Raw genomic sequence first — 23,604 nt, 5'->3', positions numbered from 1 at the left:
TAATCTAGGCTTACCTGTAGGTCCAAGTTGTTTGGAAGGGTTTACTTCCTCTTTCAATACTCTCACCTTCAACCTGGGGACGTCCATCACAGTAACCACCACTAGATGGTGCCAGTCTTCCAGGTTTAATGACAGCCAGTGACATAGAACAAACTTCTTGTGTGCCAAAGCTGCCCCCTGGCAGCAGGTCATCATATGACACGAGTACCTGTCAGTCTAAAAGGACCACCCACTGCTGTCCAGCAAGGAATAAGAGGAAGGACCTCTGATGTCACTGGGCCAGCCTGAAGACTACTGCCTGCCTGCTACAAAGCGTTTTTAAGCACCTCAAGCCCGCTGGCCATCAAATGACAGCTAGGCGGCGCGCCTCTCTTTCTGGGAGGCCGTCATATGAAATCCACCCAGAACGACTGCTCTCGCGCACCCATGGGGGCACGCATCGCGACGATCGGTGGTGTGGTGTGTCAGTCAGACACACCACTACTCCGATCTCTGTAAAGACAGAAGCTCTTTACCAAGTGATCATCCATGTCCAATAATGGCTGATCACGATGTAAACAGGAAGAGCCGTTGATCTGCTTTTCCTCACTTGCGTCTGACAGACGCGAGTAGAGGAGAGCCAATCAGCTGCTCTCCTGACAGGGGGGTCTGTGCTGATTGTTTATCAGTGCAGCCCCCCCCCCCCTGGATGCCCACCCAGGATCACCAGGGATTGGCACCCATCTGGACCACCAGGTATGCCACCCTAGACGACCAGGGAAATGCCAATCAGTGCCCAGGCAGCTACCAATCAGCGCCCATCCCCAATGCCTGCCAGTGCCATCAGTGATGCCTATTAATGCCATCTATCAGTGCCGCATATCAGTGCCCATCAGTGTCACGTATCAGTGCCCAGCAGTGCCGCGTATCAGTGCTCAGCAGTGCCGCCTATCAGTGCCACCCATAAGTACCCATCAGTGCAGCCTTTCAGTGCCCATCAGTGTCGCCTATCATTGCCAATACGTGCCACCCATGAGTGCCCATAAGTGCCACATATCAATGCCCATCAGTGCTGCATATCAGTGCCACCCATCAGTTCCACTTACGGGTGCCTATCAGTGCTCATCGTCAGTGCCCGTCAGTGTCACCTCATTGGTGCCACCTTATCGGTGCTGCCTTATCAGTGCCCGTCAGTGCCGCCTTATCAGTGCCCATCAGTGAAAGAGAAAACGTAATTATTTTTAAAAAAATGTATAACTGAAACAAAAAAAAATATTTTTTTCAACATTTTTGGTCTTTTTTATTTGTTTTTCTTTTGTTTTATTAGTTTGTTGAACAAATACCACCAAAAGAAAGCTCTATTTGTTGTAACAAAATGATAAAAATTCTGTCTGGGTACAATGCAGCATGACCGCGCAATTGTCATTTAACCAGCGACAGCGCGGAAACTTGCCCTGGGCAGGAAGGGAGTGTAAGTGCCCAGTATTGAGGTGGTGAAAACGATTAGACAGGATGGTTTGTAGGGAGTTAGAGGCTCTGATAACATTTGTTTTCTTTTCAGAAACCTGTTTGCTTTTCACCATGTGTAGGAATGAACTGCCAGGACCCCGCACAGTAATTGCTCAGAAGCCCTCCCACTGGAGAAATTTGTCAGCGGCGGAGAACAAAATTTTCTCCAGATGGAAAACATCACTTTTTAGTTCTATAACAATATTTACCCTCATAAGTAATATTTTCCGTTCTGTTTACAGAGCATCGGGAGTGATGTATATTCACCTCCATACACAATTATTTAGAATTTTATATTCCCCCCCGCCGCTTACTGAGCTGCACGCTCTGGTGTCCACAGAGGGCGTACATCATCCAGACATCGCAGTCAAACAAAATCAAGATAGATACTGTGCATTATTACTAAAGTCCAACTCGAGTCAAAACATTTTATTTTAGTTATGGACAGGGCTGGACTGGGACAGAAATTTGGCCCTGGACTTCATCCAGACTGGCCCACTTACATTTTGAGTGTCCCATCAGCACTCCTTACATCAGAGTGTCCCCTGAGCAGCCCCCTTACATCAGAGTGTCCCATCAGCAGCCCCCTTACATCAGAGTGTCCCATCGGCAGCCCCCTTACATCAGAGTGTCCCATCGGCAGCCCCTTACATCAGAGTGTCCCATCATCACCCCCTTAAATCAGAGTGTCCCATCATCACCCCCTTAAATCAGAGTGTCCCATCAGCACCCCCTTACATCAGAGTGTCCCATCAGCAGCCCCCTTACATCAGAGTGTCCCATCGGCAGCCCCCTTACATCAGAGTGTCCCATCGGCAGCCCCCTTACATCAGAGTGTCCCATCGGCAGCCCCCATACATCAGAGTGTCCCATCGGCAGCCCCCTTACATCAGAGTGTCCCATCGGCAGCCCCTTTACATCAGAGTGTCCCATCAGCAGCCCCCTTACATCAGAGTGTCCCATCAGCAGCCCCCTTACATCAGAGTGTCCCATCAGCAGTCCCCTTACATCAGAGTGTCCCATCAGCAGCCCCCTTACATCAGAGTGTCCCATCAGCAGCCCCCTTACATCAGAGTGTCCCATCAGCACCCCCTTACATCAGAGTGTCCCATGAGCAGCCCCCTTACATCAGAGTGGCCCACTGAGCCATCGACCCACCGGGAAACTCCCTGTAGTCCCGATGGCCAGTACATGCCTGGTTATGGAGAGGCTGGGGAAAACCATCAGAAGAGTGACGGCAGATAAAGACCAAGTGCCCCATTGAGCCTGACCCTCATTTTTATTTTATTTTTATTGATCCCGATCTCTACTTGTTCCTCCATTGTTCTAGAACATTGTTCTTGTTCTTGTTCTCCATTGTTGTTCTTCCAAACATATACTACTCCTTCTGTAAAATAAGGTTTGAACTTTCCTCCTTCTAGTTTGAGGTCATGTCTCTCATGATCTTGGCTTCATATCGAAAAACCTTGTCCTCCTGAACCTCATTCACATCCTTCACCCAAAGACGGCTACAGCGCTGGCTTCCAGTGCCGCGAGGGTGTCAGAGTTCGTACCATGATTGCGCTGCTCACACGCTCCCTAAAGGGCCAATCACAAGCGCCTCCTTTACCACGTGATCAGCTGTCAGCCAATGAGAGCTGATCACCAGTGTTAATTTTGTCAACGAAAACGTTTCCGTCAACGATTTGCGTCAGCGGGCATTTTTACAGTGACGAAAAGTACAGCACATTTTTGTCGGCTGATTAAAAAATTATGACGGAAATCCAATCCGTTTTTGTTATTGAACGTCAACGAGATAAAAATGGCAAGAATGGGCCTTTACCAACTTCTGTTTTTTTTTTTTTAACGGAGCTCCGCCTACTTCCGCAATCCGCGCCCAGCAAGCACTGTGCCATGGTGACGACTCCGAGAGCGCCAGTCTGCCAGATAGGTCCCCAGACACTTTTTAGGACAGTAACTTGCATATCAGCCTTTAAAATTAACACTTTAGAATCTTTTCTCTCTGTCAAATCTTTTTTCTCTGTCGAATATTTTCTCTATATAATCTTGGACTAATAGAGGTAGGGTTAGGCACATTCGACCACAGGTTCTATAGACACAGATTGTTATTGTCAAAGTCACGTTGAATCTCCTATTCTATATCGAACTGTTGTAACAACGAAAACGAAAATAAAGCATTTATTTATGTCGGATCTTTCGTTTTTCGGATTCTGCGCTTTCGTTATCGTTTGTCAAAATGAAAACGAAAATACCTGAAATTCGGACGAAAATGCATTCGGACGAAAACGAATGCACATGTCTATAGAAATCCACTCAGCTGACTTTACAAAACATACCTCGTCAGGAGGGATGTTTTCGGAGCATTCTAATTATTAGGCCGCGTACACACGGGCGGATTGTCTGGCCAACTAAGTTCGTCAGACAATCCGACAGACAGTCCGTCCTACTTTTGAATGAACGGACTTGACCACACACGACGAACAGACAGTCCGCTGAAAGCTTGCGCGATGACGTGTACGGCACGTACGACGGGACTAGAAATTCGACGTCCAATACACTGCAATGCAACCTTCGGCCGTGTAAATCCTTTCTGAGCATGCGCCATACTTAGTCCGTCCAACTTGCCTACACACGAGCGGACTGTCCGCTGAAACCAAGTTTGGACGGACTGTATTACGGAAATTCCGAAAGACTTAGTCCGCCAGACTGTCCGCTGAAAAAGTCCGCTAAAGCCCACACACGAGCGGATTGTCCGCTGAAACACGTTTCAGCGGACTAAGTTGGACAGACAGTCCGCCCGTGTGTACGCGGCCTTAGTCAGCAGCATTACATGGGCGGTGCTGACCAATCAGAAGCCGCATAGCCCGTCCTGTCAGCTGGGAAGAAGACGTGTGGATGCTGAGGGGATTTGGGTACAGTGTTGTATGGCCGCGCAATTGTCATTCAAAGTGCGACAGTGCTGAAAGCTGAAAATTGGCCTGGGCAGGAAGGGGGGTATAAGTGCCCAGTAAGCAAGTGGTTAAAGGTTTCAGTCGTGTGCCGCCTTTTCTTCTTTTCTCAAGACAGTACATACTGTTTTAAGTTCCTGTAGTTGCTTCTAATTTGATTCATCCCTTAGACCTGTCTTGGACTTGTTCTATCTTATCAATATCTTTTTGTAAATTAGGTGTCTCTAGAACTGAACACAGCATTCCAAATGAGGTCCCACTAATGATCTATAGAGGAATCAGGATCTCCTTCCTCCTGCTAGTGACTCCTCTAGTGATATGAAGATCTATATAGAGGAATCAGGACCTCCTTCCTCCTGATGATGACCACTCTAGTGATATAAAGATCTATATAGAGGAATCAGGACCTCCTTCCTCCTGATGATGACCACTCTAGTGATATAAAGATCTATATAGAGAATTCAGGACCTCCTTCCTCCTGCCGGCGATCCCTCTAGTCATATAAAGATCTATATAGAGGAATCAGGACCTCCTTCCTCCTGCCGATGACCCCTCTAGTGATATAAAGATCTATATAGAGAAATCAGGACCTCCTTCCTCCTGCTGGTGACCCCTCTAGTGATATAAAGATCTATATAGAGGAATCAGGAATGCTTCCTCCTGCCGGTGATCCCTCTAGTCATATAAAGATCTATATAGAGGAATCAGGAATGCTTCCTCCTGCCGGTGATCCCTCTAGTCATATAAAGATCTATATCGAGAATTAAGGATCTCAGGATAATGGTTGCAGAGGACAGCACTATGCAGGGGGGGGAAGAGGACACTACCATAGGGAGGGGATGCAAAGAACATTGCTATGGGGGGGGGGGGGGGCAAGGGCACTACAGTAGGGGGAGGGGAGCAGAGGACACTGTTCAGGGGGGAACATTACGGTAACGGGGCAGAGGAAACCACTGTGGGCAGGGGCAGGAGATACTACTGGAGGGGAGTATTTGAAGCGGGGCAGGAGACACTACTGTGTGTTTTTGTTGGGGGCTTTATTTTTTTCCCTTTTAAAGGGCCCCCCTTGATGTTGTCCAGGTAGATGAGGTTGCCTACTACCCCTGATCTAATGATAACCAAACATCTGGTAATTAGCTCGGTGTTCTCTGTACTGCACTGCGGTAAATGTCAGAGCTATATAATAATAATAATAATAATAATAATAATGTGTCACTAGTGGTTTGGATACAAATGTAAGATTTAAAGACATGGAGAACATCTAACGTGGAAACAATTAAGCCTCTCGGAAAGATTCATTCCTGGCAGAGTGAAGCATCTCTGCGCTCCAGATACAAAACTATGGTTGCAACATGGCGCATCTCTTGGTCACGCTGACTTCTCTTCCTCTGCCAATGGCTGTCAGCGTGTATATTTACATTAATGCAACAAATCGTTTAGCAAGCATCTTCTCCAAAACGTCTTTTTAACTATTTACAAGGAGCGGTCCCGTCCTTGAAATGTTTTCTTCTTTTTTATTTTTTTGCTGCCAGCCCTTGGTTCCGGCACTTTCCCCCCTGCTATTTTATAGAGGTACTTAGTGAAGTCATGGGGAAATCAGAACGCCTGATGTGAATTTTGCTGACAGTGACATTTGTATTTTAATGCTGATCTCTTAAGGCAAAGAGCCAAATGCACAGATGAAATACATATAAGGAAACTGATTTTCCCACCACATGAATTTATATTTCTGTCCATCCAGCCCTGAAATTGACACAACCCTGCCACACAGTACAGCCCTGTCTTGCAGGGCAGGAGACCTGATTTTTCACTGCTTCCGCTAGTCAACACTTACATGCACCCCCCCTCCCCCCAGCCACATTCCCAGTCTTTGACTGGACAGTGTTGGGTGTGGGCAAAGCAGACCAAGTTTTTTCTCCACCACTCTGCTCTCTCCTCCCTTGTGTTACAGCAAACCATTAAGACAACATTAAACCACCCGCTGACAGCCGTAAGGCCTGTTAGCAAGTGGTTGTTACAAACTGTCTTGAAAAAGTGATCCAGGTGGCTCTAAAGTTGCATGATCACTTTTATGGTACCAAGAAGGCAACCCCTCTGCTGCTCAATGTGATGGTTCCTGGACGCTCCTATTCCTCACGAGAGCCTAGAATTGTGGTAAACGGCTGGGACCCCTCAACTCAGAGGAGTCCTCAATCTCCTTTCTTTGTCTCAAAGTTGAAACATCAGAGGTCTGTTTAGACCCCTGATATTTCTCCAAAGCCCCCCCTCCCCCAAAGGGGCTCCTGAATTAAAATAAATAAATAAAATATAACATTGTAAAAATAAATACATAAATTAATATTGTAAAAAAAAAACAAAAGTAAAAAACTACTGAGACCAGTGGCAGAACTGCTGTAGGTTCCAAAGTTCACATATGCGATCAGGCCCTGGCGTTCCCACCACTGTGGGGGGACCCCAAGATAGCAGGAAGGAGGCCTGCTGCTGGACCCTAATAAAGGCTCCTATGATGGTAGTAAAGGGCCTTCGGATCAGTGGGAAGGGCCCAAGCTGGAGGGCCCTTCATGGTTTCTTGCACCAGGACCCTGAAGGTTCTGATTCCCTGGCTGAAGCAGTTGACCAAGCATTATCTGTACAAGGTTAGCTGCTTTGGAGGACAAGAGAGGAGACATCAGGGGTCTAACAGACCCCTGATCTCTCTATAGAGAGTATCTGCCACCTGCTAACACATCAGAGATCTAACAGACCCTTGATGTTTCAACAAAGAGTACCTGTCATCTGCCCAAAGCTATCACATGGGCGGGGGGGGGGGGGGGGGGTTTGGCTAAATTAAAAAAAGAGGAAAAAATGAAATGAAATAACAAAAATAGTAAAAAGAACATTTTAAAAGCACCCTTGTTCTCCCACCCATATATGCAAATGCAGGCACAGCATAGGTCCCACAGGTAAATGGCAATTGCACCACACATGTGAGGTTTTACTGCAAACATCGGAGTGAGGTCAATAATTCCAAGACCATCATTCATGATTGACTCTACACTGATAACCAGTAAAGGCTTTTAACGCATCACCTATGAAAGATTTTAAGTACCGTAGTTGTTATTTATCGGGGTGCACAAAATTTTGAATCTTGACCTGTTTAGTATCTATTTACATGACATGAGCTCATCTTTTATATTTTCCCCAAAAATTGGGTATTATACTGTTTGTGTGCGCCAAAAATAATTTTAGTGGACCGCCATAGCACAGGTGTGCAGGATCATTATATATTCAGGTCTGAGGATAGCTGAGAGCTTTCAGTTTGCGTTGATTTACTAAAGACAAATAGACTGTGCATCCTACAAGTTGCAGTTGCTCCAGAGCTTAGTAAATGAGCAGAAGCTCTGATGACTTCCATCCGCCAATCAGGGAAACAGTTCTAACAGGGGAAAAGTTCTAACTCGAACGGCAAATTCCATTGAAGTCTATGGGAGGCGAACAGGAAAAATCAAGACTTATATGCAAGTAATTGGCCATAAAAGGGGTATGGGGGTTTGGGTACTGCCCTGGGGGACATGTATCAATGCAATTTTTTTTAAAAAACTATAATTTTTTCAGGAGCAGTGTTTTGAATGATACTTAAAGTGTACCAACAAAAATGAAAAATTCATTTAAATATAGTGCCTGGGGGGTCCCCTTAGTTTGCCTGTACAGTGGCACATCTGTAGCATATACAGAACATGCTGCAGCAGAAATTACATTTCTAAAAAAAAAAAATGAGTCAAATCACATTTAAAATGACTCTTGGTTGCAATTGCCGCTATTCCCGCTATTGAACAAAAAATTTAAAAAAGGTGTAGGGTCCCCGCAATCCCTTCGGGTCTGGTATGGATTTTAAGGGGAACCCTACTGCAAAAAAAAAAACAAAAAACGGTATGGGGACCCTCCAAAATCCAAACCAGATCCTTATCAGAGCATGCAGCTTGGCAGGTCAGGAAAGGGCAGGACGAGCGAGCGCCACCCCCCCAGGTGAACCATACCAGGCCAGATGCCCTCAACATGGGGGGATAAGTACTTTGGTGGTTGATAGGGACAAGAATCTCATCCTCACAACCATGGTTGAGGGGGTGTGTGGGTGGAGGGCTTATCGGAATCTGGAAGCCCCCTGGAAGGAGGCCCCCAGATATGTGAATGAACATTTGGTACATAAGTGAACAAAAAAAAATTAAAAAACAGGAAAAATAAGCAAACCAGCCCAAGCTGTGGAACCTCACTGCAACTCCAAGACGCAACTCAATTATAGAATATGAAGATCTTATCCCAATTTAGACAACAGGATAATCCAATCAAAGACAACGCAAAGAGATGAAAAAGAGATAAGAAAAACAAGGAAAGGTAAGTAGAAAAAACATAGAGGGCCGCTCCTGATGATGTCATTGTGACAAAATGCGTCGGGTGGGTCTTACTGCCATCACTTCCAGCTTTCATTTTCCGGTCTGTGGAAAGCAGCTGGTTGCGGAGTGCCAAATGTGAGATTTATGTTCTCCTACCATGCATGCATCATGGAATCACCTAGAGGAGAACTATTAATGGAGGCAACCAGAATGGAGGTTGTGGGCATATGAAAAGGGAGCATAACATCTTGAGCCTGTGGAATACACTGGAGATTATTAGAACAAACGGCTGTGGATACAAGCAAAGCCAGCATAACATCTTTGGTCTGGTTAGTTTGTATGCAAAGGAGGGGAGGACGGAGTGGTGACCTGCACATAAAGCACTTGAGGCTTGTAACAGTGAGTCACTAAAGGGGGGAGCCACCCACAGAAAAATGGAAAACAATTACAGAGAAACCATCATATAAAGGGCCCAGTGTTCCCAAATATGTTTAAATTTCTAAACATTGTCCAGTGAAATGCCTAATTCATGCATTTTTATCACTCTCCCAGTTTGGCAAATGTCGTTTTTTGCTCTTTCTGTATACAGGGGAACAGTGGTCTGGTCTGTTCAGAGTTTCACAGGCTGGGATTTTGATTGCTCCCCTCTGCCTCTAGCAGGTATTTACTGGCCATCAGGACTACCGGGAGATTCCCGGTGGGCCGAATGGCTCAGTGGGCCGGTCTGGTGCAGTTCTGGAGCCGCTCCTCTCTGACAGTGAGTGATCGCAAATTCACTCCTGTCAGGAGGAGCAGCTCCGTCACTTGCTGGAGAGAGCATTAGGCGTTATGCTCGCCTGCAGCCTGCAGGGGGAGATAGACAGCCGGCAGACTTTCCTTCCTCTCTCCCCTTATCACTTGTTATCACATGACTGGAGAGAGGAAGAAAAGCTGCCTTCAAAATTGTGAGTACATGTGGGAGGGGGAGGAGAGGGAGGACACTCTGATGTGAAGGGGGCTTCTGGTGGGGACTCTGATGTGAGGGTTAGGATGAGCCGAACACCCCCCCACGGTTTGGTTCGCACCAGAATCTGCAAACAGACCTAAACTTCATGTGAACTTTAGAACCCTATTAAAGTCTATGGGGCTCGAACATTCAAAATCTAAAGTGCTAATTTTAAAGGCTAATATGCAAGTTACTGTCCTAAAAAGTGTCTGGGGACCTGGGTCCTGCCCCAGGGAACATGGATCAATGCAAAAAAAGTTATAAAAACTGACATTTTTTTGGGAGCAGTGATTTTAATAATGATTAAAGTGAAACAATAAAAGTGTAATATTTCTTTAATTTTTGTACCTGGGGGGTGTCTGTAGTATGCCTGTGAAGGGGCGCATGTTTCCTGTGCTTAGAACTGTCCCTGCACAAAGTGTCATTTCTGCAAAAAAAAAAAAGTCCTTTAAAATCACTCGCGGCTATTATGAATTGTCGGCTCCTGTAATACAGAGAACACTCATGGCGCATACATACGATCGGATTTTCAGACGGGAAATGTTTGGGAGCTTGTAGTCGGAAATTCCGACTATGCGTAAGGCTCCATCGGACATTTTTTATCGCAATTTTCGACAAACAAAGTTTGAGATCTGGATCTCAAATTTTCCGACAACAAAATCCGTTGTCGGAAATTCCGATCGTGTGTACATAATTCCGACGCACAAAATTCCACGCATGCTCAGAATCAAGCAGAAGAGCCGCACTGGCTACTGAACTTAATTTTTCTTGGCTCATCGTATGTGTTGCACGTCACTGCATTCTTGATGTCCGGAATTTCCAACAAAATTTGTGCGACCGTGTGTATGCAAGACAAGTTTGAGCCAACATCAAAAAAAACATGTATTTTGTTGTCGGAATGTGCGATCCTGTGTACGTGGCATAAGTGTAAATGAGCTCTTACCCTAAATGTTATGAACCTGGTTGGGTTCGCAATTTCTTCCTTCATGTAGCAGACTGATCTCAGCTCCTCCATGAGATAGTTAAGGTCGTTTGAACACAAACTCCCCAGAGCGGGCACTAAAGTTCACAATTGCTGGGAATTCAGTTATGTTCACTGAGCAAACATTAGCAGCGCCAAGCCACAAAAATCAGTAAACAGTACGACGTAATGTGCCAATTAATCTCCATCAAGGAGGCTCCCGTTGTGGAACTCGCCAACATGACGCCATCAGAGTCAAATGAATTGTTCGCAAAGTGAAGTCAACTGAGGCTGGAGCTGCCAACAGAACACACGGTGCTGGCTTATTGCTTAGAAGGAAGTTGGGCACGGTTTGCATCTCGAACGGAGATTCGGCCAGGAACCAGCTGAGATTCGGACCATGTATGGGCAGGCTGAATGTACCAAGTTGATTGATCTTACTTACAATTATGGCTAGCGGCTGGTGTTACGGCTAGCAATAATCTCTGTCTCACTGTCTTCTCCTGGCAGGGGCGGGAAAAGCCAAAAGAATATAATGGCTTGGCAAGAGGTATTCCCGCATCAACACTGTCTGTAGTAGAAAAGATGTAGCTGGATAGCCGCACTCCGAATTATTCAACTTTATTTCAAAAATGTAATAAAAATCATAGCATCTAGGCTGGTAAACAGACTAACTGCACAGCCGCTGACATGTTTCACACCGAACACGGTGCTTAGTCATAGCTAAGCACCGTGTTCAGTGTGAAACATGTCAGCGGCTGTGCAGTTAGTCTGTTTACCAGCCTAGATGCTATGATTTTAATTACATTTTTTAAATAAAGTTGAATAATTCAGAGTGCGGCTATCCAGCTACACCTTTTCTACTTCAGTTCCTGTTCCAAACAGAGCCAGCACCCTGTGGGATTGTGGCTGTTTTGGGAGAAGTCATTACCTTAGAGCGGTAATTCTTTGTATCAACACTGTCAGTGTTGAAGGGGGAACCAAGCTAATTTCTTTCCTTTCCTTGGTTGCAGGGAAGAAATTTGCAACATGCTCAGCTTAATAGCAGAATTTCGATGCCCCACCTTCCCAAGTAACCTTCTGCTGTGACACCTGAGTCAATTCAGAATGTAGTCTCACTGATTTTACAAAACAGAATAAGGCCCGGCACCCGTAGTATGTATTACTACAACTGGGTGGTTTGATTGACATCTGAGTTAGATGTCACTTCTGGTATTCTCTCTCCCATTGTGCCCGAGCAGAGGAAGTATGAGGAGCGGACTCCTCCACTGAAGGAGACACAGCAGGAGGAGAGGACACCACAGCAACGTAAGTCCGGACCTCCCGCGGAGAACGGGGGGGGGGGGGTTTGATGGGACAGTGAGGCTGCATTTGGTGGAACACAGTGAGGCTGCATTTGATGGGACACAGTGAGGCCGCATTTGATGGGACAGTGAGGCTGCATTTGATGGGGCACAGTTAGGCTCCATTTGATGGGACAGTGAGGCTGCATTTGATGGGGCACAGTTAGGCTCCATTTGATGGGACAGTGAAGCTGCATTTGATGGGACACAGTGAAGCTGCATTTGATGGGACACAGTGAGACTGCACTTGATGGGACACTGAGGCTACATTTGATGGGACTGTGAGGCTACATTTGGTGGGACACAGTGAGGCTGCATTTGATGGGCACAGTAGTTGCATATGATGGGCACAGTGGTTGCATAAGATGGGAACAGTGGCTGTATTTGATGGGGAACAGTGGGAGCATTTAATATGGCACAGTGGCTGCGTTTTATGGGCACAGTGGCTGCATTTGCTGGGCGCAGTGGCTGCAATTGATGGTTTTTTTTTTGGAACTTTGCAGCTTTTTTGCACCCGCCCAAAAATTTTGTGCACCAGCCGCCACTGCTAGGTTAACATATGTGCAAATTGGATGCGGGTTTCTTATAACATTTATAACACTTACACTTATGTGAATTAATAGGGGTACTATTCATTCCCGCTGCTGTCAATCAAATCCAGTAACATGAGAGCGAGCGGGGTGGCGGGGAGCAAGCGGGGTGGCGGGGCTGAGTCCTGCTGTCTGTGTCACCGGGCACAGCAGCGGGACTTGGGAGCGCTCCTGCACAAGCTGTGCTTGGTCATGGTCATCCAGCACCCAGGGCAAAGATGCCAGACTGCGCCCCCTCCTTCCACTAGGATTAGGGTCAGGGTGCCAACATCCCTGCAATAAAACCATTGCATCCAGGGCAGCTTCCCCTCCTGCCCACCCCTCGTCCTGGCCCTGCGTACGAGTGCGCCATGGAAAACAGCTCTCTGTGGGGGGCACCCGATGAAGAGGAGGGGCCAGGAGCGCCGGAGTGGCACCCCAGAAGAGGAGGATCGGGGCCGCTCTGTGCAAAACACTTGCACATAGCAGGAAAGTCCAGGTTTGTTATTTTTATTTTTTTTAAATATTAACCTTTACAACTCCTTTAAAAACCAATGCTGACAGCGGGGATGACTCATCATTGTGAGGAACTTGGCCGGTGCGGATCCTAATAACCAATGCTGACAGCGGCGATGACTCATCATTGTGAGGAACTCGGCGGGTGCCGGATCTTAACAACCAATGCTGACAGCGGGGATGACTCATCATTGTTAGGAACTCGGCAGGTGCCGGATCCTTAACAACCAATGCTGACAGCAGGGATCCTAACAACCAATGCTGACCGCGGGGATGACTCATCATTGTGAGGAACTTGGCGGGTGCCGGATCCTTAACAACCAATTATGACAGCGGGGATAACTCATCATTGTGAGGAACTTGGCGGGTGCCGGATCTTAACAACCAATGCTGACAGCGGGGATGACTCATCATTGTGAGGAAATCGGCAGGTGCCGGATCCTTAACAACCAATGCTGACAGCGGGGATCCTAACAACCAATGCTGACAGCGGGGATGACTCATCATTGTTAGGAACTCGACGGGTGCCGGATCCTTAACAACCAATGCTGACAGCGGGGATCCTAACAACCAATGCTGACAGTGGGGATGACTCATCATTTTTAGGAACTCAGCGGGTGCCGGATCCTAACAACCAATGCTGACAGCAGAGATGAGTCACTGGTTGTTAGGATGCTGGTGGGTGCTAGCTACTAACAACCAATGCAAAAACAGATGCATTTGTTTAAATCCATTCACCTGTTATTCATCTGTCAGAGCATGGATGAAAAAAAAGACAGATGGAACTCCCATGTGAAAGCACCCTTCACATGAACGTTCCGATTGATTCCACCTATCCGTTTTTCAAGGCTGACCTGATCGGAACCTCCATCCTCCTCTATGGCATAGCGGGTGTAAATGGACATGTGTCTGTTTACTAAGGTGACCAGATTTTTCAAATGAAATCCGGGGACATAATTTTTTTTTTCTACTAGTAATGGCAGCAATCACCGACTCATAGCGGGACTGCGATATTGTGGTGGACAAATCGGATACTAATGCCGCATACACGACCGGTTTTCCCATCGGAATAAACTCCGAAATGTTTTTCTGGCGGAGTTCCAACGGAGTTTCCCATTGGAACACACCAAAGTCCGACCGTCTAGAAAGCGGTGACTTACAACACGTATGACGGGACTAGAAAAAGGAAGTTCAATAGCCAGTAGCCAATAGCTGTCGTCTCGTACTTGCTCCAAAGCATGCGTTGTTTTTGGTCCGTTGGAACAGCACACAAACAAGCGGTTTTCCCGATAGGAAATGGAAATATTTAGAACATGTTCTATTTCTAGATCCATCAGAAACACACGGAATAGCCGATGAAAAGATTCCATCTGACTTTTTCTGGTAGACATTCCGCTCGTGTGTACGCGGCATTAGTGACACTTTTGACACTTTGTGGGAACCAGTGATACTAATACAGTGACCAGTGCTAAAAATATGTACTGTCACTGTACTAATGACACTGGCTGGGAAGAGGATAACATCTAGGGCAATCAATGGGTTAAACGTGTGCCTAACAAGTGTTTTCTCAGTGTGGGGGAGGTGCTTTTACTAAGGGAAGACATAGATCCCTGTACCTGCTTTTCAGGAACACAGTATCAATGTCTTCCACACTGACAGACTAGCAAACTGCCTTGTTTACATAGGCAGACCACTAGGCGAGTCCGCCGGATCCACTGATTGGCTCTGATACCCAGAAATGCAGGATCACGTATATACGCGATCCTGCGCAGCGCGACCGCACTGTAGCAGTAAATCTGCTGTCAGGCGATCGGAAACTGGTTAAGATCATCAGCTTTATGATAACTCACAGGCAGGGGGCGCTCTATCATGGCTCTGGCTGGCTCTGTCACAGTGTGTCACATGACATGGCTGCTGGGTGCTGATTTTGTTAACTTCTGACCAATAAGTGCCCGCTGCCTGTGAGTTCTGATACCATCCATTATGCCAGAGAGACAGACACAGTGCAATGTAGTCTATTCACAGACACCCCCAAAGCTCACCTGTGTTGAAGCCTTGAAGGCACTGGCAGCACCACGATTGGATCTGCTTCCCCTCTATTCCTGCTGCTGGACATCATCAGCTGAGCTCAGCTGCCTCTCTCTGCCCATCGCCGCCGCCACCGGCCTCACAGCCTCTCGGGTCTTACTCTCCAGGCCCCGGCTACTACTGGGTGGAGAGCGGAGGAAAATGACTCTGCCGGGGAAGGCAAGGCAAGGAGATGAGCAAGCAGGCAGTTGGCCGGGATTTGAGCCAAGGCAGAAGAACATGTGAGCGGAGCTGAATGGGCATGTGCCGGAAACTCAAGAAATATTCCCTCCGCCCTGACCAGCTCATCATCATCAGAAAGGGACACAGATAATGGAAAAAATACACCCCCCTAAGCTAGTAGGAGCGGGGGGGGGGGGGGGGTGTAATTCAGAATTTTCTTTTATTCTGCACTGACTGTCTTTGAAAATTGCCTCAGCTCCTGTTGAAGTCAAATCCGGGGACAAAACTGGGGACAGAATTGGTCCGGGGACAGTGTCTTCAATCCAGGGACTGTCCCCTGAAACTGAGGACATCTGGTCACCCTACTGTTTACACCCGCTGACATCCAATCCGATCTGTTAAAAAAAACTGATGGGGGATCCATTCCTGTTCCGTCCAGCGGGTCAGATCGGACGCCAGTTGTGTCGAAACGGAGAGGAGGTCCGTTCACATCCACCCCCCCCCCACCGCCCCATAGAGAACATTGGGCTGTGTCTGCTCTGCATAAATGGAGTGGACACGGACCTGTCATCTGCCTCCCAGCGAACGTATCCCCTACCAAGCAAACTGATCGCAGCTGGAGTCCGCCCCATATGAAATGGGCCTTAGACAGGAAGTGTCAGGATCAGGAGGTGAAAATAAAGGTAAAAAAAAAAAAAAAAAAAAAAAAAACCTATGCAGCCACCATATCTAGTGATTGGTAAGCTGCAAGATATTACATTTTTGGTTTTGGGTGTGATACCACTTAAATTCACAATATTAGATATATACCCTCTTCTTATGTATTACTTTAATTCTTTTTTATATACTCCAACTCTACCCCTGTTTATATGTACCTTTGTTTAAAACGTACGGCTAATTTTCATGGAAAAAAAGGATAAAGAAAATCCTAGGCATTTACTTGGCTCTGGAAATGATTATATTAGTCTGAATAAAGAATTTGTTCTACTGGAAGCAATTTAATTGTCAAATTTATTTATTATTCTTTTCTTTCCTTTTTTTTTTTCCTCGAAAATGAAAAATATTTGTAGGCTCGGTATTCCAAAAGTCTTTACTTGGTATGTATGTGTGTATATATATATATATATATATATATTTTTTTTTTTTCTATACATCTATCTACCTAGATAGATAGGTAGATCTATATATATATATAAATCTATATCTAATTTATATATATATATATATATATATATATATATATATATATATATAAACATATGGGATGGTGGCATTTGTAACAACATTGTGATTCCTTGTTGTGTGCATTTGTATGTAAGAAGTGAATCTATCCCAATTTGTATGACAAATTATGGATATTGTCATCTGAATATAGTTATATCATACAGGAGTGACATCACCGCTCTCCAGACACACTATATTACCAGAAAGTATTGGGACACCTGCCTTTACCCTTACACTTTAATGGCATCCCAGTCTTGGTCTGTAGGGTTCAATATTGAGCCTTCTTGTCCACATCAGTGACTGACCTCACAAATGCACTTCTGGAAGAATGGTCAAACATTCCCATAGACACTCCTGGGTGGGCCAACTCAATATTGAACCCTAAGGACTAAGACCGGGATGCTGTTAAAATTCATGGGCATGAAAGGCAGGTGTCCCAATACTTTTGGTAATATGGGGTATATGTTGTATTATACAGGAGTGACATCACTGCTTTCCAGATATAAGTGATAGTATACTAGAGTGACATCACTGCTCTCCAGATATGTCCCATTCAGATGTCCCATTGATTATAATGAATTTCTGTGAAATGAGGACATTTTACCAAAATGTTCTGTTTTTCACTTACTTATCCATATGTAGCACCCTCTAGTGTGCAACTAGTGTAGGTAAACAGTTTTTTAAAAAAACTCACAGTAGCCTGTAAGCCTTGTTAATTGGCTAGGGTTACTGTAGGTCAGGCTGGAGGGCTCTACAGAGCAGGCCTCTGGTACCTCCTCCTGGTTTTAAAAGCTTGGAGAAGTTTCTAGAAGCTATTGGGGGGAGACCAGGAGGTCCTGATCTGCACTTGAGGGAAACCGGCCAATCCCCAGGCAGAGGGCCTGGCAGGGTGACTGGATCAGCCCCTAAATATTGTGGAGTCTGACCAGAAATGGTAAGTTGGTTGGAAGATGGAGTGAGAAAGCTGTTGTGTGTGGCCTGGGAGAGGATCCCAGGTTGAGGGGAGCTCTGCCTCCAGGCTGGGATCTGAGAAAGGAAGAAGGACAGAGGAATCTCTACTTTCCCACAGTCTCGTTTGGGAGACACCATGGCTTTCGAAGAAGGACCTGTATAGCAGGAGGCCTGAACAGTCATCTCTTCTGAGGCAGCAGGATTCCCGGGGACAGTGTGATTACCTCTACACCCCTAGGGCCAAAAAGGGCTAAGGCTGCTGGATGTAATATCGAGCAAGCTTTCATGGGGCTGTGTCAACAAACTGTGACCTAATCCCTTGTGCTGGGACATTTCATAGTTTCATAGTTAGTAAGGTTGAATAAAGACACCAGTCCATCCAGTTGAACCTGAGTGAGTGTCTACAATTGTCCCTATCCCTGTACATTGCACACTCACATTGGTCCCCACCATCAAGGAGCCCACAATCCAAGGTCCCCATTCATATACTAGGGCCAATTTTGGACAGAAGCCAATTAACCTATTTGCATGTCTTTGGAGTGTGGGAGGAAACCAGAGTACCCGGAGGAAACCCATGCAGGGGCAGGGAGAACATGCAGACTCCAGGCAGGTAGTGTTGTGGTTGGGATTTGAACCAGCGACGCTTCTTACTGCTAGGTGAGAGTGCTAACCACTACATCACCAAGCAGCCAGGTTGGTATTTTCAAGAGAGGGGACATAGAGCTCCTACACGTTGAGACTTTGCTAACATTTCTACTCTGGGGACCCAGAGCTCCCATAACAGGGGATTTTTTTTGCCAAATTCGAAGAGACTGTTGCTGTTCCGGAGGGAATACATTCAAATATATGTTCATTTTCATGGATTACTTAGAAAAGGAAGATGTCCTCATTTGTTGTTCTTCAAGTCAAATTGGACATCCCATAAACTCCATACTCTATCCAAGTTGTTTTCCCTAGTTAAAGATCAAAAACAAATTCTTGGACTGTTTCCTTGTCTCTGAATGAGAATTGCCTGGTTGTGCCGAAATAGGAGGACCCAAATTCAGGGTCCCTTGCAGGGGTAGTTCTACACCTAATCAATACTCTGCATGCACAAAAAGAATTGGCAAGTAGGGATGAGCAAAAACTTTGCCTGTATTGCTCATTCAGCTCATTCAGTATTTCTACAGCTACTATGTTTGACAAGTTATCTGTCAATGGTTGTTAGGGAAGCAGCAAGTTCCAGCACCCATGGTGTCCTTAGCAACCAGCGACGTCACACAGCCCCATTAATTTACTGGCCAGGAATCACTGGCTACGTAAGCAAAGGGGCAGGGTCACATGGCCATATTTTGTCAACATCACCCCCTTTTTACCTTTAGGGGCAGGGATAAGGGGGTTTTATTTACAGAAAATGTAGTGACAGGATCAGATGTGTTGGACAGTTGGTCTTCTTTCGGGATCATTTATATTGATTGATGAGGATCTGCATGCTTCTGCATCGCTGTCCTCCTTGTCCTGCATTGTTGGACAAAGTTATGGACAATGGATTTACATTGTGGGACATTTTTGTTTTTAATTTTTGAATACTGGACTTTTTTTTTTTGTTGTGTGAATAATTAGGGGTACTTATTCACATTGGGGGAAAGAGTAGTATCTGAGGGGGGGGGGGGGCTCATTTTTGGGGGAGGATTCCAGATTCTGATAAGTCCCCCTGCATATTTCAGATTTCGACTAACCCCAAGTTTGAATTTTAAGGGGGACCCCATGCAAAAAAGCAAAAAGAAAAGCTCTTTCATGAATCATACCAGGCCACATGCTCTCAAATGGAGGGACTCCATGGGCAAAGCGCCGTGTCCACATGGTTATGAGGATAAGGGCCTCTTCCCCACAACCCTGGCCTGGTGGTTGTGGGGAAGAGGCCCTTATCCTCAAAAACATGTGGAAACGGTGCTTTGCCCGTGGAGTTCCTCCAGGTTGAGAGCATGTGGCCTGGTATGATTCAGGAAGGAGATAGGGGTCTGGTTGAGATTTTGGGGGTAGTCCCAAGCTTTTCTTTTTGCTTTTTTGCATGGGATCCCCCTTAAAATTCATGCCAGACTTGAAGGATCTGGAATCTAGGAAAGACTCCATGCCACTTTTTTTTTTTTGGGGTCCCCTTGATGTGCATACCAGAGAGAGCCTCAAAAATGGATAAGGATCTAATATTTTTTTTTTTTAGAGGCAAACCCCACATTGTTTTATATATTGGTCCGCCATTAGCATCTATATCAGACATTCATCTAGGATAAGGGTCTGGTATAGATGAATGGAAATCTCTGGCTGCTTTGTTTACAAACAGAGGTAAAGCGACCAGGAAGTACATATATATTGTGCAGATGTGCCACATCACATGCGGGTTCAGGGCATCCCCCAGACATTTTATTTAAAGAAATCTTGCATTTTTTTAGGTTTCACCTTATGCATTATTAACCGCTTCAGCCCCGGAAGATTTTATCACCTTCCTGACCAGAGCACTGTTTGCGATTTGGGACTGCGTCGCTTTAACTGACAATTGGGCGGTCGTGCGACGTTGCACCCAAACAAAATTGATGTCTTTTTTCCCCCACAAACAGAGATTTATTTTGGTGGTATTTGATCACCTCTGCGATTTTTATTTTTTGCGCTATAAATAAAAAAAAGCATCAATTTTGAAAAAATCCCAATATTTTCTACTTTTTGCTATAATAAATATTCCACAAAAATATATAAAAACACAGTTTTTTTCCTCAGTTGAGGACGTATGTATTCTTCTACATAGTTTTGTTAAACAAAAAAAATTTTCAATAAGAGTATATTGATTGGTTTGCGCAAAAGTTATAGCATCTAAAAAATACAGGATTGTTTTAGGCATAATTATTATTTTTTTTTTTACTAGTAATGGCGGCAATCTGCGATTTTTATCAGGACTGCGACGGTGGACAATTTTGACACATTTACCACTGCGGCGGCTGGTTGGCAAACGGTTAAAATAACTGCTTCACACCAAACAGATTTTTTGACAATTTGTTTTGCTTGGATACATGTTCCCCAGGGCAGAACTTCCCCCCCAAAATTCCATTTATTTGACAATCCCTTTCCCATTATTCCATAAAATGGATGCAGCCCTACCCTGGAAAGGACTGCTGGATTAACTGGTTCTTTCCTTAACCGATTGCCGCCCAGCCGCGTCATTTTACCGCGGCAGGTCGGCACGATCTCGCGAGCCGCCGTAGCTATATGTCAGCTTTGAGCAGTCTTCACTTCAGCCTTGGAAGGTTTCTGACCGGGCCATTTTTTTGCGATATGGCACTGCGTTACTTTAACCACTTGCCGACCAGCGCACGCCGATGTACGTCGGCAGAATGGCACGGGCAGGCAAATGGGCGTACCTGTAACTCCCTTTAAATTTGCCACCCTGCCATTGGGAGCGCGCCGCCGGTGCGCTGGTCAGGACCCCCGTGAGTCCGGTCGCGGGACCCGCGGACTCGATCGCCGCGGGCATACCTGCGATCGTCTCACGGAGCGGCCGAATGAAGAAATGCCGTTGTAAACAGAATTTCTCCATTCTGCCTAGCAACTAGTGACACTGATCTCTGCTCCATGTGATTGGAGCAGAGATCAGTGTTCACTAAATGAAAGCCCAACCCCCCCACAGTTAGTAACACACCCCTAGGAACACTTAACCCCTACACTGCCACCCACTGGTTAACCCCTTCACTGCCAGTGTCATTTACACAGAAATCACTGCATTTATATAGCAGTGATTACTGTATAAATGACAATGGTCCCACAAATGTGTCAAAAATGTCCGATGTGTCCGCCACAATGTCGCAGTCACAATAAAAATCGCTGATCGCCGCCATTACTAGTAAAAAAAAAAAAAAAAAAAAAAAAAAAAATGATTAATAAAAATGCCATAAAACTATCCCCTATTTTGTAAACGCTATAACTTTTGCGCAAAGCAATCAATAATCGCTTATTGCGATTTTTTTTTACCAAAAATATGTAGAAGAATACGTATCAGCCTAAACTAAGGGAAAAAATGTTTTTTTATATATTTTTGGGAGATATTTATTATAACAAAAAGTAAAAAATAATGCGTTTTTTTCAAAATTGACGCTCTATTTTTGTTTATAGCGCAAAAAATAAAAACCGCAGGGGTGATCAAATACCACCAAAAGAAAGCTCTATTTGTGGGAAAAAAAGGACGTCAATTTTGTTTGGGAGCCACGTCGCACGAAAAGTGGTCTGGTCTTTGACCAGCAAAATGGTCCGGTCTGTAAGTGGTTAACTGACAATTGCGCGCTGAACCCAGATAAAATTGTCCCACAAATAGAGCTTTCTTTTGGTGGTATTTGATCACCTCTGCATTTTTTTTCGCTATAAACAAAAATAAGCGTCAATTAAAAAAAAAACAATTCCATTAAAAAAAATAAAAAATCTATCTAATTTCTTCATCAGTTTAGGCCAATATGTATTCTTCTACATATTTTTAGTAAAAAAAAATCCCAATAAGCGTATATTGAATGGTTTGCGCAAAAGTCATAGCGTCTAGAGAATATAGGTACATACGTGTACAGGTACGTGGTTTTGTTTAAATAGAGCCAACTTGCCGCAGTATATATGAGCCAACTTGCCGCAGTATATATGAGGTAGGCAGTCGGAAATTGGTGAACCTTTTCCCGCCCGCCGTCCCTCGTTCTGGGTAGACGTCATATGACAGCCCTCTGGAATGACCGCTCTTAAGCGCCCCTGGGGACATGCGGTCATGCCGTGTTGCTAGGACACTGTGGCCGCGGCTCTTTAACCATGTGATCGGCTGTGGTCACATGTAAACACGGAGATGGCAGTAATCGGCGCTACTTGCCTCACAGGTCCTCTGTGAGGAGACCCGATCAGCGGCATCTCCTCACAGAGAACATCTAGGGATGTATGACAGAAACTAAGAAAAACTTATTTTTTCTAAAATTTTGGTATTTTTTTTTTAGGAAAAAAATAAAAAAAATAAAAAACCCAAAAGTGATTAAATACCACCAAAAGAAAGCTCTATTAGTGTGAATAAAATTCACACATATACATATATATATATATATATATATATATATATCCATACATATAAATGTATATATATATACATATAAAAAAAAAAATATATATATACATGGTTACAGTGTAGCATGATCATGCAATTGTCATTCAAAGTGTGAAAGTGCTGAAAACTGAAAAATGGCCCGCAAGAAGGGGGTGCAAGTGCCCAGTATTGAGGTGGTTAAGCCAGTAACCCAGGGGAAGGCCAGAACGGAGACCCTGTAGGAGCAATCTCAGAGCTCAGAGAAAGGGCTGCTGCTACCACCCCAAAAGTAGAACAACACACAGTCGCTAGATTCTCGAGCTTGGATCAGTACTTATAATATCTCATGACACCTGCACACCTCCCAGCTCCCATCAGGCGGCACTCTAAACCAAATCCTTGGCTCCCGAGGTAATTCCAAATAGCCCCCCCCCCCTGCTCTGCTATAGTTGGGACCTTGGCAGACTTCAACAGGATTACCTCAAAGGGCCAACAGCTCCTGAGGCTGGAAACTTCTTCAGCACGATTAGACCCACAGCTGTTCAAGACCACAGACTATTTATGTACTCCAGCAGCCAACTACTGGGCACATCTCCCCAGGGATTGGCTGAAGCGCAGTAAATATTTAAGTTGCCTGTTTGACTTTCCCAGCCCTCCATGTTCTGGAAGCCTCCAGAATGCAGGTGGAAACAATTAAATCAAAAGGCTGTGAGATCTAGAACAGCCCATTAGGTTCTCCAATGACTACAGCGGGGCAAAAAAACAAAACAATTACCTAACATCCAATACTAGGAGGGTGCTATATTGATATTACTGGTTTTTAACATTCAGCTCTAATTGACTTCAATGTTTTTTGGATTCGGAACCTAAAGTTCACGGAACCCTCCTTGAACTGAACTCAGGTAGTTTCAGCTCATCCTTATTGGTG

The 23,604-nt window shown here is 45.3% G+C and overlaps 1 protein-coding gene across 1 annotated transcript in view; it reads right to left on the bottom strand.

Annotated features, from left to right (window-relative positions):
• Window positions 1-23,604, bottom strand: part of LOC143975680 (C-C motif chemokine 19-like) — an 83,638-nt gene that overhangs the window by 30,828 nt on the left and 29,206 nt on the right. The gene's annotated exons all lie outside the window — the stretch shown is intronic.

The sequence above is a fragment of the Lithobates pipiens genome, unplaced genomic scaffold, assembly GCF_037356315.1.
Source record: "Lithobates pipiens isolate NorthernLeopardFrog02 unplaced genomic scaffold, aLitPip1_a1.2 Scaffold_13, whole genome shotgun sequence".
Classification (NCBI taxonomy): domain Eukaryota; kingdom Metazoa; phylum Chordata; class Amphibia; order Anura; family Ranidae; genus Lithobates; species Lithobates pipiens.
Note: the sequence above shows the minus strand (reverse complement) of the source record. Positions and strands in the feature narration are given on the sequence as shown.